General features: G+C 50.8%; 1 protein-coding gene across 1 annotated transcript in view; it reads left to right on the top strand.

Moving 5' to 3' along the window:
* The window catches only part of USP8 (ubiquitin specific peptidase 8), a 627,337-nt gene that overhangs the window by 183,192 nt on the left and 425,360 nt on the right, over positions 1 to 18,785 (top strand). The window lies entirely within an intron of this gene.

Below are 18,785 nucleotides of genomic sequence, written 5' to 3' on the forward strand. Positions count from 1 at the left end.
ACGCTTCTCTTCTTTCCCCCTGGGTGCATGGAAGTGCAGTGTTGGTCATGGGAGCGGGTTTGTGCCCACCGGGCGCCCCTCTTTATGGGAGCTCCCCTCTGCATGTTAGATTTCTTTATTGCTACGTACTACTATTACAGCATCCTACATCAGTTTGTCTGGGAAAGCGGACATTTCCCTTTTTTGGGGTTTCACCGGGTGGGAGGGGACATACCGTCACGTTTGGGGTGCTGTTGTGGGTGGGTTGGGTTCTGAACCTTGATGACTGGTTTATCATTGCCTTTACACAGTCATTTTTAGGTTTCGACCTGGCGAAAAGCTGCGCAAGCAGCTGTTCGCGCAGGCGAAATCTTTTGTAAAGAGTATGGTGCTTTGTCACGCCTCTCACTTCCATTGGCTACCTCCATAAATGGAGGCTAGCCATTGGAAGTGAGATCTGCCTGTCATCGTTCGAGGCGATTCGTGGGCGTTTCGGCGATGTTTTTCTCATCCTGCCTCTTTTCTGACGTCATGTGGCTGTGGGCCTGTATTTTTTTTTTTTGTCCCGTGATGTTTTCGTCATTTTGAAAAAGCCTTTGGCCGAAGTGGTTGGCGAGTTTGAAGTTGTTGTTATTTCCAATGCCCCGTCTCATGTTGTCTTTTGTTCTGAAATGCCTCGTGTTGTGAATGTTTACTTTTGCACAGTATGCTCCTAACACGTTTTTTTTTTTCAGAGTATGTTTCTGACACGTTTATTTTTTTTATTTCAGATTTGGCTCGTGTTTGGCTCGTGGCTGGCTCGTGGCCGTTTTCGAGTGCAGAGTGCTAGGGAGTGCTAGGGAGTGCCGAGTGCTAGGGAGTGCAGAGTGCTAGGGAGTACAGAGTGCTAGGGCGTGCTAGGGAGTACAGAGTGCTAGGGAGTGCTAGGGAGTGCAGAGTGCTAGGGAGTGCAGAGTGCTAGGGAGTGCAGAGTGCTAGGGAGTGCGGAGTGCTAGGGAGTGCAGAGTGCTAGGGACTGCAGAGTGCTAGGGACTGCAGAGTGCTAGGGAGTGCAGAGTGCATAGGGAGTGCAGAGTGCATAGGGAGTGCAGAGCGCATAGGGAGTGCAGAGCGCATAGGGAGTGCAGAGCGCATAGGGAGTGCAGAGCGCATAGGGAGTGCAGAGCGCATAGGGAGTGCAGAGCGCATAGGGAGTGCAGAGCGCATAGGGAGTGCAGAGCGCATAGGGAGTGCAGAGCGCATAGGGAGTGCAGAGCGCATAGGGAGTGCAGAGCGCATAGGGAGTGCAGAGCGCATAGGGAGTGCAGAGCGCATAGGGAGTGCAAAGCGCATAGGGAGTGCAGAGCGCATAGGGAGTGCAGAGCGCATAGGGAGTGCAGAGTGCATAGGGAGTGCATAGTGCAGAGTGCATAGGCAGTGCAGAGTGCATAGGGAGTGCATAGGGAGTGCAGAGTGCATAGGGAGTGCATAGGGAGTGCAGAGTGCATAGGGAGTGAAGAGTGCAGAGTGCATAGGGAGTGAAGAGTGCATAGGAAGTGAAGAGTGCAGAGTGCATAGGGAGTGAAGAGTGCAGAGTGCATAGGGAGTGCAGAGTGCATAGGGAGTGCAGAGTGCATAGGGAGTGCAGAGTGCATAGGGAGTGCAGAGTGCATAGGGAGTGAAGAGTGCATAGGGAGTGAAGAGTGCAGAGTGCATAGGGAGTGAAGAGTGCAGAGTGCATAGGGAGTGCAAAGTGCGTAGGGAGTGAAGAGTGCAGAGTGCATAGGGAGTGCAAAGTGCGTAGGGAGTGAAGAGTGCAGAGTGCATAGGGAGTGCAGAGTGCATAGGGAGTGCAGAGTGCATAGGGAGTGCAGATTGCAGAGTGCATAGGGAGTGCAGAGTGCATAGGGAGTGCAGAGTGCGTAGGGAGTGCAGAGTGCGTAGGGAGTGCAGAGTGCATAGGGAGTGCAGAGTGCGTAGGGAGTGAAGAGTGCAGAGTGCATAGGGAGTGCAGAGTGCATAGGGAGTGCAGAGTGCAGAGTGCATAGGGAGTGCAGAGTGCATAGGGAGTGCAGAGTGCATAGGGAGTGCAGAGTGCGGAGTGCATAGGCAGTGCAGAGTGCATAGGGAGTGCATAGTGCAGAATGCATAGGGAGTGCAGAGTGCATAGGGAGTGAAGAGTGCAGAGTGCATAGGGAGTGAAGAGTGCAGAGTGCATAGGGAGTGAAGAGTGCATAGGGAGTGAAGAGTGCAGAGTGCATAGGGAGTGAAGAGTGCATAGGAAGTGAAGAGTGCAGAGTGCATAGGGAGTGAAGAGTGCAGAGTGCATAGGGAGTGCAGAGTGCATAGGGAGTGAAGAGTGCAGAGTGCATAGGCAGTGAAGAGTGCATAGGGAGTGAAGAGTGCAGAGTGCATAGGGAGTGAAGAGTGCAGAGTGCATAGGGAGTGCAAAGTGCGTAGGGAGTGCAGAGTGCATAGGGAGTGCAGAGTGCATAGGGAGTGCAGAGTGCATAGGGAGTGCAGAGTGCATAGGGAGTGCATAGGGAGTGCATAGTGCATAGGGAGTGCATAGTGCAGAATGCATAGGGAGTGCAGAGTGCATAGGGAGTGAAGAGTGCAGAGTGCATAGGGAGTGAAGAGTGCAGAGTGCATAGGGAGTGAAGAGTGCAGAGTGCATAGGGAGTGAAGAGTGCATAGGAAGTGAAGAGTGCAGAGTGCATAGGGAGTGAAGAGTGCAGAGTGCATAGGGAGTGCAGAGTGCATAGGGAGTGAAGAGTGCAGAGAGCATAGGGAGTGAAGAGTGCATAGGGAGTGAAGAGTGCAGAGTGCATAGGGAGTGAAGAGTGCATAGGGAGTGCAAAGTGCGTAGGGAGTGAAGAGTGCAGAGTGCATAGGGAGTGCAGAGTGCATAGGGAGTGCAGAGTGCATAGGGAGTGCAGAGTGCATAGGGAGTGCAGAGTGCATAGGGAGTGCAGAGTGCATAGGGAGTGCAGAGTGCATAGGGAGTACAGAGTGCATAGGGAGGGCAGAGTGCATAGGGAGGGCAGAGTGCATAGGGAGGGCAGAGTGCATAGGGAGTGCAGAGTGCATAGGGAGTGCAGAGTGCGTAGGGAGTGAAGAGTGCATAGGGAGTGCAGAGTGCATAGGGAGTGCAGAGTGCATAGGGAGTGCAGAGTGCATAGGGAGTGCAGAGTGCATAGGGAGTGCAGAGTGCATAGGGAGTGCAGAGTGCATAGGGAGTGCAGAGTGCATAGGGAGTGCAGAGTGCATAGGGAGTGCAGAGTGCATAGGGAGTGCAGAGTGCATAGGGAGTGCATAGGGAGTGCAGAGTGCATAGGGAGTGCAGAGTGCATAGGGAGTGCAGAGCGCATAGGGAGTGCAGAGCGCATAGGGAGTGCAGAGCGCATAGGGAGTGCAGAGCGCATAGGGAGTGCAGAGGGCATAGGGAGTGCAGAGGGCATAGGGAGTGCAGAGGGCATAGGGAGTGCAGAGCGCATAGGGAGTGCAGAGCGCATGGGGAGTGCAGAGCGCATGGGGAGTGCAGAGCGCATGGGGAGTGCAGAGCGCATAGGGAGTGCAGAGCGTATAGGGAGTGCAGAGTGTATAGGGAGACAGCAGAGTGCATGAAATGAAATGAAATGAAAAAGAAACTTAATGAAGCGCACTGCGGCCAAGCGGCTTCCTGGCGCTGAGACCAAACTAGACTCTACGGAGGTAACAGGGGAATGCCTGGGAGAACAGAAATGTTTTCAAAGCTTTACGAAAGTGAGCATAGGTGGGAATAGAACGGATAGAGAGAGGGAGAGTGTTCCAGAACCGAGGGGCCAGAACCGAAAAGCGGGTGCCCCCCGTTCTGGATTTACGAAAGCGGGGGACATGCAGGAGGGAGAGAGAAGAGGAACGAAGAGTGCGGGTGGGGGTGTAAGGGGTGATCAAAGAACTGATGAAGAGGGGGGCTGAGTGTGTGTAGGCCCGAAAGGCCAAACAGGCCAATTTGAAAAATGATCTGAAGTGCACAGGAAGCCAATGGAGGGACTTAAGTGCAGGCGTGATATGAGATGATTTGGGGAGGCGGAGGATGAGACGGGCAGCCTGGTTTTGGATGGCCTGTAGGCGTCGGGTTTCATAAGCAGGAATGCCTACATACAGACCATTCCCATAGTCAAGGCGAGAGGTGATAAGGGCCAAGACTATGGCTAAGAAGTACCGAGAGATCTTCCGGATGAGACGAAGGGACAAAAAACAAGAGGATACAACGGAACTGACTTGGGCATGCATGGTAAGGTCATGGCTGACCTTGATGCCCAAGGTCCGAACAGAGGGGACCGGAGAAGGGGGGGAGCCGAAGGAGGGGGGCCAGTGAATCGAGGACCAAGGGTTGGAGGGACCACCTGTGAGGACAAGCTCCGTTTTGTCGGGATTGAGCTTTAAATGATTGGTGCTCATCCAATCAGAAATAAAGACTAAAGTGGAGCAGAATTTGGGAAGAGAGATCAAAGGAGAAGAAAGATCAAAGACGAGCTGGAGGTCATCCGCGTAATTGTACACAGAGACCCCCAGCTCGCGAAGGGAAATAATGAGAGGGTGGATATAAAGGTTGAAAAGAAGAGGGGAGAGGGAAGAGCCTTGAGGGACCCCACAGGTGACTGGACGAGGGGGAGCGGAGAAACCAGAGAGGTGAACCGCTTGAGACCTGCCCGAAAGAAAGGACGCCAGCCAGGAAAAGGCTACGCCACAAATGCCCGCTGTGCTGACACGGTCGAGAAGGGTGGCATGGTCGACCGTGTCAAACGCAGCGGACAGGTCGAGGAGAACCAGGGCTTGGGGAAGATTGATGTCCGCTTTCCCCTTGAGTTCGTCCAGGACGGCGATGATAACTGTCTCCATAGAGTGTCCTGGTCGAAAGCCTGCCTGATGGGAGGCCAGGAGGTGGTTCTCCTCGACATAAGGACAGGCAAGAAGTAACATGGCTTTCGAGGATCTTCCCCAAGTAGGGGAGAAGAGAAATAGGCCGGAAATTAGAGGGGAGAGAAGGATCTAGTCCGGGTTTCTTTAGAATGGGAAGAACCCTTGCGGTTTTAAAAGAAGAAGGAACAGACCCCAAGGTCAAGGAGGCATTAAGAAGGGCAAGAGGAGGAGCGGGACAGCTGGTGAAAAGAGCTTTAAGGATCCGTGCCGGGGCACAGTCCGCTGGCGAGCCGGATTTGACTTTGGAAAGCAGGTTAAGAAAGCAATCTATAGAAATGGGAGAAAAATGGTCCAATGACGAGAGGGGCAGAGGGAGGGAACAGGGAACACCGGTATGCTGTGCCAAGGGAATATTAGCCTTTATGTTGGCGATCTTGTCAATAAAATAATCATTAAGTGAGAGGCAGAGGGTCTGAGTAGGGACAAGACTGGTGCTGGTGCGATCAGAGGTGGCGAGATGATGAACCAGGGAGAACATTTCTCGAGGTTTATTGGCAGAGAGAGCAACTCTCTCAGTGAAATAGTTAGTTTTGGCCGTCAAGATCGCTTTTTTGTAATCAGTAAGAAGGAGTTTATACTTAGCACGGAGGATGGGGCAGTAGTTACGTCTCCAGTGACGTTCTGAACGCCTGAGATCAAGTTTAAGATCTTTAAGCTCCTTGGTGAACCATTTGTGTGCGTCGTAAGGACGGACAGATTTAACCTTTTTGAGAGGGGCAACCTGATCGCAGGAGGAGGAAAGCCAGGTGCTAATGGCTTCTGTCTGCGAATCTAAGGAGAGACCAGTAAGGTCTGGCATTGAAGAGGCCAGGGAAGATGAGAGTATGTTAAGATCCGTTTGGTTCCAGCTACGAGCTAGTAAATTTTTAGGTAAGGGTAATTTGACCGCAAGTGCAGAAAAAATGGAAAAAGAAATAGTGAAATGATCGGACCAAATACAGGGAAGTAAAAAAGGGGGTGAAATATCGCGGCTCAGTGACCAAATCTGGTCAAGGGTATGACCCTTGACGTGGGTTGGAACCAAAATGCGAGGTAAAAAATTCAGACACTGGAGGGTGGCAGAAAAGTCTTTGGAGAAAGAATCTTCTCTAGGGTCACCTGGCCAGCAGTTGAAATCGCCAAGTAAGATGACCGATGAGTGATTGACCGCCAGAGTGGCCAAGAGGTCCTGCAAGGTGGAAACAAATAGGGGCATGGATTGGGGAGGACGGTACATGAGGACGACAGTGAGGGGATCAGGGAGATTAAGGGAACGGGCCACCAGGTAATCCACATTGGGTATTGGTGGGTGGTCAAGGAGCTGAAATTTCAGGGTGGAGCGAATAATCATCGCCACGCCACCCCCAGCCTTCCCAGCCGGGCGATCCGCACGAAGGGCATAATAGGTGTCGGGGAGAATAGCCAGGAGATCCGGGAGGTAATCAGTAGAAAACCAGGTTTCGGTGAGAAATAAGTAATCAGGGGAATCGGTGCTCAGGAGGTTAAAGAGTTCGATCTGATGCCTGACTGCCGAACGAGTGTTGAGCAGGCAAGCAGTAGCAGCAAGAGGAGTGGATGGGGGGCAAGAAACAGGCGGGAGGGCGGAAGAGGGAGAGATTGGGCAGAGAGTGAGAGGAAGCGGACAAGGTGGGTGGGGGGCAAGAATACCGAAAGAGTCAAGACGTGTAACAGGGGGGAGGGGAGAGGGAGGGGAGCCAGGTGTGCAGCAAGTTGGGCTGAAGAGCAGATCAGGGGACAGGCAGGGTCTATGGCCCCTGGTCCCGGTCGGTCGGTCGCGGACGGGCGCAGACGGGCTTGCCTTAGGCGCGCCTTCGGCGCGCAAACGGTGCGCCCGTCCGCTGCGCGTACGTGGGAAGCACATGTTTTATAGCGACGTTTGGGGCGTGGCCTCGGGCAGGTGGGCGTGGCCTGCGGGGAGGCTCGCTGATGGCGGCGAGTAGGGAGAGCCTGTCCCGCAGCAGCGCTCACCTCGGCTGCGCGGGGAACAGGGAGGCGAGCAGGAGACCCAAAAGAAGGTGAGGAATCAAGGGTTAAAACAATGAAGTGGGCACAGGTATTTTTTAAAAAGCAGGCAGGGATTCGAAGATGGCTGCGTTCCCGGAGAAGCCTCGGGAGAGTCTGAGGAGGGACTGAGCCCGCATTCAGCTCCTAATGAAAGCAAAGTGGGCGTGGCCTCGGGCAGGTGGGCGTGGCCTGCGGGGAGGCTCGCTGATGGCGGCGAGTAGGGAGAGCCCGTCCCGCAGCAGCGCTCACCTCGGCTGCGCGGGGAACAGGGAGGCGAGCAGGAGACCCAAAAGAAGGTGAGGAATCAAGGGTTAAAACAATGAAGTGGGCACAGGTATTTTTTAAAAAGCAGGCAGGGATTCGAAGATGACTGCGTTCCCGGAGAAGCCTCGGGAGAGTCTGCATAGGGAGTGCAGAGTGCATAGGGAGTGCAGAGTGCATAGGGAGTGCAGAGTGCATAGGGAGTGCAGAGTGCATAGGGAGTGCAGAGTGCATAGGGAGTGCAGAGTGCATAGGGAGTGCAGAGTGCATAGGGAGTGCAGAGTGCATCGGGAGTGCATAGTGCAGAATGCATAGGGAGTGCATAGTGCAGAGTGCATAGGGAGTGCAGAGTGCATAGGGAGTGCAGAGTGCATAGGGAGTGCAGAGTGCATAGGGAGTGCAGACAGAGTGCATAGGGAGTGCAGAGTGCAGAGTGCATAGGGAGTGCAGAGTGCATAGGGAGTGCAGAGTGCAGAGTGCATAGGGAGTGCAGAGTGCATAGGGAGTGAAGAGTGCAGAGTGCATAGGGAGTGCAGAGTGCATAGGGAGTGCAGAGTGCATAGGGAGTGCAGAGTGCATAGGGAGTGAAGAGTGCAGAGTGCATAGGGAGTGCAGAGTGCATAGGGAGTGCAGAGTGCATAGGGAGTGCAGAGTGCATAGGGAGTGCAGAGTGCATAGGGAGTGCAGAGTGAAGAGTGCATCGGGAGTGCATAGTGCAGAATGCATAGGGAGTGCAGAGTGCATAGGGAGTGCATAGTGCAGAGTGCATAGGGAGTGAAGAGTGCATAGGGAGTGAAGAGTGCAGAGTGCATAGGGAGTGCAGAGTGCATAGGGAGTGCAGAGTGCATAGGGAGTGCAGAGTGCATGGGGAGTGCAGAGTGCATAGGGAGTGCATAGTGCAGAGTGCATAGGGAGTGAAGAGTGCAGAGTGCATAGGGAGTGCAGAGTGCATGGGGAGTGCAGAGTGCATGGGGAGTGCAGAGTGCATGGGGAGTGCAGAGTGCATGGGGAGTGCAGAGTGCATGGGGAGTGCAGAGTGCATGGGGAGCGCAGAGTGCATGGGGAGCGCAGAGTGCATGGGGAGCGCAGAGTGCATGGGGAGCGCAGAGTGCATGGGGAGCGCAGAGTGCATGGGGAGCGCAGAGTGCATGGGGAGCGCAGAGTGCATGGGGAGCGCAGAGTGCATGGGGAGCGCAGAGTGCATGGGGAGCGCAGAGTGCATGGGGAGCGCAGAGTGCATGGGGAGCGCAGAGTGCATGGGGAGCGCAGAGTGCATGGGGAGCGCAGAGTGCATGGGGAGCGCAGAGTGCATGGGGAGCGCAGAGTGCATGGGGAGCCCAGAGTGCATGGGGAGCCCAGAGTGCATGGGGAGCCCAGAGTGCATGGGGAGCCCAGAGTGCATGGGGAGCGCAGAGTGCATGGGGAGCGCAGAGTGCATGGGGAGCGCAGAGTGCATGGGGAGCGCAGAGTGCATGGGGAGCGCAGAGTGCATGGGGAGCGCAGAGTGCATGGGGAGCGCAGAGTGCATAGTGCATAGGGAGTGCATGGGGAGCGCAGAGTGCATGGGGAGCGCAGAGTGCATGGGGAGCGCAGAGTGCATAGTGCATAGGGAGTGCATGGGGAGCGCAGAGTGCATGGGGAGCGCAGAGTGCATGGGGAGCGCAGAGTGCATAGTGCATAGGGAGTGCATAGGGAGCGCAGAGTGCATGGGGAGCGCAGAGTGCATGGGGAGCGCAGAGTGCATGGTGCATAGGGAGTGCATAGTGCATAGGGAGTGCTAGTTAGTGCAGAGTGAGTAGGGAGTTCTAGGGAGTGCAGAGTGACTGCAGAGATTAAGCTAATGGCAATGTAAATGACAATGCCATTTATTTATCTGTTTTCAAAACCAACACATAAATAAAAATGTTGTCATTTACAATGCCAATAACTCTAACTTTTCCAAAGGCGAAACCATTGCATTGTAAATGCTTGTTGTTGATGGTAGGGGAAGTTGTGGGTTAGGTGGGTGGGGTGGTTTTTTGCTTTCTGTTCCGTCATGCGTAAAGTACACTTCTCTCGTTTTGTTGATCAGGAAATATGTAATTGCTACACTGTCATACAAATGCACACGTGACAATTCCTCTCCTTATTATTTCTCATGACAACACACCCTAAAGCCCTCAATGTAAAACTGCTCACATGGAACGTCAGGTGCAAGTTGCACTGCTTCAAGAAAGGCACATGGATCCTCGCTCGCCCCCAAGTTTTGTCAACAGGTGGGCCTCCGCACATGCATTCTCCTCTTACTCCACTTATTCTAGGGGCACTCTTATTCTGATAAAAAAGAATACACCATTTATATTGGGAGGTACATACAGTGACTATTCTGGCCGTAGTTGTTCAATGTGGGGCACCCTGGGTACCCAGTCGATCACCCTAGCGAGTAGTTATGGCCCTAATCATGATGACCCAAACTACTTCTCCACAATATGGGGACGCATATTAGATATAGGCTTCACACGTGCTATGGGTGGCGATTTCAACATAGGCTTGCACCCAGCGGTGGACCTTTCCAACCCTCAACGTCATCATTACACTAAGGCACACGAGGCAATAATGGGGATATCGGAAGAACACGGGCTGATAGATGCCTGGAGATATGCACACCCCACTATGAGAGAAGGTACACATTACACCTCGAGACATTCCACATGGTCTCGCATTGACTACTGGCTCTGTTCGAGGGGCACGGCACCTTGGATCCAGTCTGTCACTCACTTTGCCCGCACATAATCTGACCACACCCCTGTATGCCTTGAGATAGCCCCTCCCAATGCAATAGCTTCCCCCGTTTTTGGTGGCTGCTACCAGAGTCACTTTTAGATACGGTCTTCCAGGCTGAACTTGGGGAAGAAATCCAAGACTTTCTTGATAGAAACATAGACTCGGTGGACCTGCTGGCCACACTGTGCGAAGTTTTTAAAGTCACTATCCGTGGTGTGGGCATGTCCAAGAGTTTTGGGGTTCTCCGGGACATTAGACGTAATCTACAACGCCTTGAGGTTGAGATACGGCAACTTGAGGCTGACATGTGGAGGGATAGGTCTGGCACACACAGGGCCTTGCTACGGGAAAAAATGGCTGACTATGCAACCACTGCTGACCACAAAGTGAAGTTCCGCGGCTAATACTTCACTGCTCGCCGATGTGGGGAGGGAGAGCGACCTGGCCGGGCCTTAGCTAACGATATCAAACTGCCTCAATTCTCTAGTTTTGTGTTGGAAGTAGTCGATGATGAAGGCATGCGACACAGGGATAGCCAAGACATACTGAACACTTTTACCTCGTTCTACAAAAAGCTATACAAAACACAACGTGACTTTACACTCTTTTTTGGTGACATTACCTTGGGTTGGCTCGGTGACACGCAACGTGAATTCCTGGCTGCGCCGTTTGAAGACGATGAGCTAAGAGAAGCTATTATGCAGATGAGATTGGGCAAAGCCCTGGATCTGACGTTCTGCCTGTTGATTTTTACAAGTCATACATTGATCAATTACTCCCTGTGTTGAAGGCAGTCTTTCTTGCTTGAAGCTCCTGAGTCTCAAGTCCTTCCACCGTCAATGAGAGAAGCTCTAATCACATCTTTGTTAAAGCCGGGTAAAGCATCTGACAGATGCGAATCTTATCGCCTGCTGTCTTTACTGAATACCGACACCAAGATTCTTGCCAAATTATTGGCGTATCGACTGGGTCTTCTGTTAGACAAATTAGTCCTTCCTGACCAGGCTGGTTTTATACCAGGTAGGGCGACATCCCATAACCTCCGTACCCTTTTTTCCATCTTACAAACAGTTGGTCCCAAGCTGGCACTGGTGGCGGTCTTTTTAGACGCCTCCAAGGCTTTTGACTCAGTGGAATGGGATTACCTTTTTACTGTGCTTTAATGTATGGGACTCCCTATCGGTTTCATTTCCTGGATCCGTTTGCTGTATACGTCGCCAACAGCAAGAGTACTGAATAACAGGCACGCCTCTCCATCTTTTTCCCTATCTCGCGGTACTCGTCAGGAGTGTCCCCTCTCCCCTCTCCTTTTTAGGTCTCGCCTAGTGTATTGCGTAGCAATCGCTCTGCGAGAGATATAGAGAGCTGCTCCACGAAAGCTTACCAATGGGCTTTTCAATGCGTATTATCCACAGTGCATGTGCTCCGTGCGCGCACTCGCCATTTGCTCCCCCCCATCCGACGCTCGCACACCACCATTCCACCATTTGTGCCTCGCATCTCTTCAAAGGCTCCCCCCATCAGACTTCAAAGGAATGCCTCCCCCGCCACAGCAATGCCGAGAGCTTGTTTGATCCATTTCACGGCCAAATCAACTAAACGCTGACGTCTTGTTCTTGTCTGTTTAGTCTCTGTGCGTGCACGTCTTGTTTTCTATTTGTATTCCGGTGTTTTTAGAACTTGGTTTAGAATGCAAAGCACATCTAAATCACAGCTGTCTTGGTTTGTTTACTCATTCTGTTTATGAACTCACTTTACCATCATCCTACCCCGCCATGTCTTTTTTTGCAGCTGTCTGCTTTTTCTTGCAGTTTTATTCCCCAAAAGCTCCTTTTTTTTCTTGCTCTGTTTTTTCTTGTTTTTCTTGCTCCGTTTTTTCTTGCAGTTTTAGTCCCAATCTCCCACCATCACTCCTACCCCGCTCCATCTTTTCTTGCTCTGCTCTGTCTTTTTTTGCAGCTCTGTCCACTTTTTCTTGCAGTTTTATTCCCCGATCTCCCACCATCACTCCTACCACGCTCCTTATTTCCTTGCTCCGTTTTTTTCTTGCACTTTTATTCCCCGATCTCCCACCCCCGATCTCCCACCATCACTCCTACCCAGTGCTTAATTTGTAAAAAATGAAGTGCAGGTGCTGAAAATGTTGCCAAGGAGGCCACAACCCACTTCTTCCTCCGGTGACCCTACTTTCAACACTCTCACTGCATCAGTCTCTATCTTCTAACCTTGATCTGTTGTCTGTCCCCTAAGTCTTTGCTCTAAGAGTCTATCCTCTCACCTCCCTAATTGTTTTCTATCATCTTTGTCACACCTGGTGTGTTACCTTATTCCCTGTGTTTCTGATTTGCCCTCTATTCATTGTAGCACTGCCCTTTTTCCTCTTCACTTTTATCCATGCTCTGCTCTCTCTCCCCTCGATCTTGGCTCTTTACTATCACTCTTCTAGCAGTGATTAGCTGTGTCTCCTTTTTATCATGTCTGCTTTTTTTTCCCTCTGTCCGGTTCTCTATGTCCTTTCATTCTATCTGCTCTCTTCTTAATGCTCTCTTCTTCATGTCATGGCTGCTTTCTCTTTGTATCTGATTTGCTCTTCTTTTTTTCTACTTAGCTCTGTCTTATCTATCTCCTGTCCGGTTGTTTCTTTCTCCTCTTTACTCCTGCTCTCTGTCTCAACTATATATTCTGCTGCTGTCTGTGACCCCTGTCGCCAGCCTGTATATGTGCCTGCTATTTTGAACTCTGTGTTTTCCGTTGTCATTCCTAAAGAAGTGGAAGATGGTGTGTTTTTCTTTATTACCTACACCGAGTGCAAAATCAAAATGTACACCAAATGAAAATGCTTTTTTTTGCATATATTAATCAGTGCAGTATGACGGGGTTTATTGCCGAACAGGTGGCTGCTCGAGCACAGCAGGTGATGTCACTGCTAGTGCTGCCTGTAATTAGCAGGTACAGGGATGGCAACAGCATCGGCATCTACTACTCAGCTTGCTGTGACACTGCCTGCTACAGCACAGGCATTGTCCCCAGCCGTAATGCTGCTATGCCGGTAAGTATGGCTGTGGGGGCTACTGGACTCACACACGCTCAGCAATTACCATGCTGGGGTGCAGCGCACAGAATCTACAGGTGACGCCATGGCGCACAAATAGTTGTGTTGGGCCACAGCCGCATCGAGCATGTTGAGGATTACAGCAATGCAGGGCTGCAAAGATATGCTCCTCTGTCTACACAGCAAGTGGGAAGTCCACACTTACTTTCGTATATTCTTCCTCAAGAACCCTCATTCCCAAGTTCCAAATGCGCTCTCACAGCTTCCTTGCCTCAACTCCGTCATGAGCCAGCTCACAGCTACAATTATCCAATGGGAGGCTTAGGCTCAGACAGTGGCAGGGTGCAGCAGACTCTGAAAATAGAATGCAAGCCAATGTTTGTCGATGACTTCTTGGATTTGTGATCGGCGTAATGACATCATCACTAACGTGGTGATACACAATCATGCCTGCCTGGACAGGCATATGCTGGTCTGTCAATGAACACTTACCAGCCAGTCACCATGCAAGGTATGTTATTCTTTTTATTTTGAATTTGAACAATTAATATTGAGACTACCATCTGCAGGGTCAGAAATTGTAGCCCCGGCCCTCTGAAAGAAGTGCCGGTGCTGAGCATCTGAAAGCACCTGCTCAAATTAAGCACTGCTCATACCCTGCTCTGAGTTTTCTTGCAATTTTATGTAGCACAAACTCGACCGGGAGGCATTGGAGCACTTTACACAAGGACCACTTACATTACACAAGGACTTAGTCTGCAGCTCTGTCCGTTATGCCTTATCTAACCTCTCCTTATTCGCTTTCCCCTCCTTCTCAACCTTTGCTCTTCTCTCCCCTCTCTATTACTCTCCAACCTTTTAATAAAGCTTACAGCAGAGAGTATTCAACGGCCAGTATGTACAAGTTGAGAGTAAAACGATTTTACCTCTCTTCTTTTCTACGTCTTTTTCCTAACCTCTTCTCTGTGGCCTCTCCGCGCCATCTCTCTTCTCTCTCAGCCTCACCACCCTCACTCTTCTCCCCCTTTTCCATCTCGGTTGTAGCCACTTTGCTCTCTCTTTCGCCTTCTTTCATATCTTACCTTTCTTTCTTCTCTCCCCCACCCGTGTTCCTGTCACTCTTCTCGCCATTTCTCCTCTTCTTTCCACCCAATACCATTTCAATCCCTCTTCCCCGATCTCCCATCATTACTCATACCCTGCTCCGTCTTTTCTTGCAGCTTTATGTAGCACAAACTCGACCGGGAGGCATTGGAGCGCTTTGCACGAAGACCTGTTATATTACACAAGGACTCAGTCTGCAGCTTTGGCCGTTACGCCTTATCTAACCTCTCCTTTTTTGCCTTCCCTTCCTTCGCTACTTTTTGCAGAAGTTTTTGACTTTTAATAGTGGCACGTTTTACATTTAACACCTCTTATATCTATGTGTTCCCAAGTTCACACATCGTGACGCTGACCATAAATTCTTAATGGCTGCTTGTTCTTCCACTTAGCTCAGTCTCTCGGGCGCCCCGGTCACCACCACAGACCCGACCCCAGGTTTGCTCCTATCCTTTTTCCATTCCAACATGATGGCGATGTATGTTGTGGCTCTTGTCTGTCAGTGGAGTGCAATGGTGTTATGTTGAGTCTATAAAGCACCACTTATATGCCTCCCCCATGCTGATAAGGTCGAGCTGGAGTTAGCATCCAAAGGATGCGTCCAGCTGGAGACCTAATGTTGCCTGTCTCGGGGGAAGGAAGGACAAGAGGGTGCCACGCGCTTCTCTTGTCCTGGATTTCACTGCGTGCACGCGCACCCACACTCACGCATGCGCACATCACAGCCACACGCATACACAGCCACACGCATACACAGGCACACACACACACCCCCCCGTCGCCGCCGCACCTACACACACACTAGCACACCTACACGCACACACAGAGACCCCCCACACACACACCAGCGCACCTACACACACACACGCACGCACGCACACAAACACCCCCCGCCGCCATCGCACACATACACGTACACACACACACACACACACCAGCACCGGACCCCACTCACCGGCTACGCAGGATTTCTCTTCTCTGGGGCGGCCCCGGGGCTCGCCCTAGCTCACGGGAGCCCCGGGCCGTGGGAGGACTCGGCTTCTTTGCTCCATCCCGGTGGGCAGCCGATCATAGCCCAGCAGCAGGCGGGACTTCCTTCTTTCTTCTGGCCCGGCCCACGTCTTCTCTCCCGTTGCCTGGCTTCCTGCCTCAGGGGTCCGCCAATGGCAGCGCGGCCCCGAGCAGGGAGGCGGGCACAGCGTTTCCTCTGGAATCCCGGGCCCGTCGGCGGTGATAATTTATTTGGGGACACAACCTGCATTAGAGTTGTTTGCAAATATAACTTGAAAGGTAATTCTTGTTTCAATCAGTTAGCATTTCTCTCCTCGGCTGGTACATATAGCAGCAAAACCCTACGCTCAGGTATACTTATCTGCGCAGGATTCGCCCCTTCTATTGAATACAATGCATTAAAACCAACAAGAGCTATCACGGTTTAAAGAGCGCCGTGCTAATGCAGTTTCACATCAGAGAGGCAGCTAATTGCATCTGTCTGTCAATTGTGGCTGCCCTGATTGTCACATACCAGTTTCCTCGGCTATGGCCCTGCGTAATGAAAAGCTCTCCGAGGGAGTATCCCTCCTGTCTCTCCCGAGCCCCCGGGCTGTGTTTTTTTCCTTCAAATGTCTGGCAGCACCAGCTGCTTCCTGACTGCCTCAGCTGTATTCCTCGGTGGCTCGGAGCTGCTCGCGTGCTGACGGAAGGGGCCACTCCTCCGGGGCTCGCGGTGGCCACCGTGTCTCCGAGGTCTGCTGCCGCGTTGCCGTGGCGAGCTGCGCTCTCCGCCACCAGGAGGGGTTCATTTACATCCCCGAAGATTTTCCTCCTCTCGGCTGCTGGATTGCTCATCAGCGCTGTCACTGAAAGGAATTAGTTTGCTGTCCCCAGGGGCGTCCTTCCTACCCCTCCAGCTGATTTTGGTTTACCAATGTTGGCATCAGTAATCACATCTGTCTGTATAAATATTTTGGCATCCTGATGTGTAAAGACATTTCAGCACAATAAATATGCATTGCATTTTGTGCGAGCAGAAGGGCCCTCTTAGGGAGCGGCACTCGCTGCACGTTTCTCATTTGTTTTCGCGTATGGGCGTGGCGACATGGGGAACCTTAAAATAAAGACATCATACCTGCGCAAATATGGTATTTTTCAATAAAGTGACCGGGCCCGTGTACGCAGTGGCTGCAGACAGCCACTGCAATTAAACATTGTGCCTCTTGTCTGAAGAAAGTCCTGGCCCAACGCACTAGGCCCTGAGCGTTACAGAACAAACACAGAATCATCACAAGCATTTGCAATGCAATAGGTCTCGCAGTTGTTAGAGTTTGAGCCATTGGCATTGTAAATGGCACTACCTTTTATTTATGTGTTGGTTTTTAAAACGTAAATAAAAGGCATGCCTTTTATTTAACGTTTTAAAAACCAACACATAAATAAAAGACGTTGCCATTTACAATGCCAATGGCTCAAACTCTAACAACTGCGAGACCTATTGCATTGCAAATGCTTGTTTTAGAGTGTGAGATAGATCTAAAAGGACTTGTGTTTATTGCTAATCACAGGCGCTGTTTACATGCAAACCCTGTGCTTGGATTCACTTCACTAGAGCACACGTTGCATTCCCTCACACACAGTGCTTAATTTGTAAAAAATGAAGTGCAGGTGCTGAAAATGTTGCCATGGAGGCCACAACCCACTTCTTCCTCCGGTGACCCTACTTTCAACACTCTCACTGCCTCAGTCTCTATCTTCTAACCTTGATCTGTTGTCTGTCCCCTAAGTCTTTGCTCTAAGAGTCAATCCTCTCACCTCCCCAATTGTTTTCTATCATCTTTGTCACACCTGGTGTGTTACCTTATTCCCTGTGTTTCTGATTTGCCCTCTATTCATTGTAGCCCTGCCCTTTTTCCTCTTCACTTTTATCCATGCTCTGCTCTCTCTCCCCTCGATCTTGGCTCTTTACTATCACTCTTCTAGCAGTGATTAGCTGTGTCTCCGTTTTATCATGTCTGCTTTTTTTTCCCTCTGTCCGGTTCTCTATGTTCTTTCATTCTAACTTCTCTCTTCTTAATGCTCTCTTTTTCATGTCATGGCTGCTTTCTCTTTGTATCTGATTTGCTCTTCTTTTCTTCTACTTAGCTCCGTCTTATCTATCTCCTGTCCTGTTGTTTCTTTCTCCTCTTTACTCCTGCTCTCTGTCTCAACTATATATTCTGCTGCTGCCTGTGACCCCTGTCGCCAGCCTGTATATGTCCCTGCTATTTTGAACTCTGTGTTTTCCTGTTGTCATTCCTAAAGAAGTGGAAGATGGCGTGTTTTACTTTCTTACCTACACCGAGTGCAAAATCAAAATGTACACCAAATGAAAATGCTTTTTTTGCATATATTAATCAGTGCAGTATGACGGGGTTTATTGCGTAACAGATGGCTGCTCGAGCACAGCAGTTGATGTCACTCAGAATTTACCATGCTGGGGTGCAGCGCACAGAATCTACAGGTGACGCCATGGCGCACAAATAGTTGTGTTGGGCCACAGCCGCATCGAGCAGGTTGAGGATAACAGCAATGCAGGGCTGAAAGTTATGCTCCTCTGTCTACACAGCAAGTGGGAAGTCCACACTTTCGTATATTCTTCCTCAAGAGCCCTCATTCCCAAGTTCCAAATGCGCTCTCACAGCTTCCTTGCCTCAACTCCGTCATGAGCCAGCTCACAGCTTCAATTATCCAATTGGAGGCTTAGGCTCAGGCAGTGGCAGGGTGCAGCAGACTCTGGGAATAGAATGCAAGCCAATGTTTGTCGATGACTTCTCGGATTTGTGATCGGCGTAATGACATCATCACTAACGTGGTGATACACAATCATGCCTGCCTGGACAGGCATATGCTGGTCTGTCAATGAACATTTACCAGCCAGTCACCATGCAATGTATGTTATTCTTTTTATTTTGAATTTGAACAATTAATATTGAGACTACCATCTGCAGGGTCAGAAATTGTAGCCCCGGCCCTCTGAAAGAAGTGCCGGTGCTGAGCACCTGAAAGCACCTGCTCAAATTAAGCACTGCCCACACACAGTGCTGCTGTTGACACACTTCATTAAGCACTAAGAGCACCCCATCCCCTCCCTGCTCCAAAGGAGCCCTGCCCCTCCCTTTGTTGGCCTCGCTCTGCTTTTACTTCCGCTCTTTTCTTTTTTTTTCTCACCTTCATACAGACAGCAGGCACCACAAAAGCGGCTGCTTTGATGTTCTAGTTCTCACGTGCAACTGCACAAATCCAAACTTTTGACCATTCTGCTTTAGCAATGGTCTTCCACTCCTATAAAAATCTGCCTATCCGGATTAGTCATTTGTGACTGCAACGCGCCAAAGTTTCATTTGACTGTGCAGCGCTTCGAAACAGACTCTAGCAAAGGAAATAGTTTTGAGCTATGCAAAGTACTATTTATAGATTTATGTATTTTATTTATTTCATATGTCACAACAGTAAAAAAGGGAAATAAAAAACATGCCACAACCCAAATGTGCAATCCGTGTGCATGTAAAGAAAATGTTTTTTAATAATCATAACTTTAATAGAGAAGTTACTTTGCTTACTAGTGGGCAGGTATAGAAACTCTTTTTAGTTTTGGCGCACCTCGTATGTGCCTATGAGAGGCCCTCAGTGTGCTGTTTAAACC

Source organism: Lissotriton helveticus, chromosome 3_2, assembly GCF_964261635.1.
Source record: "Lissotriton helveticus chromosome 3_2, aLisHel1.1, whole genome shotgun sequence".
In the NCBI taxonomy this organism is placed as follows: Eukaryota; Metazoa; Chordata; class Amphibia; order Caudata; family Salamandridae; genus Lissotriton; species Lissotriton helveticus.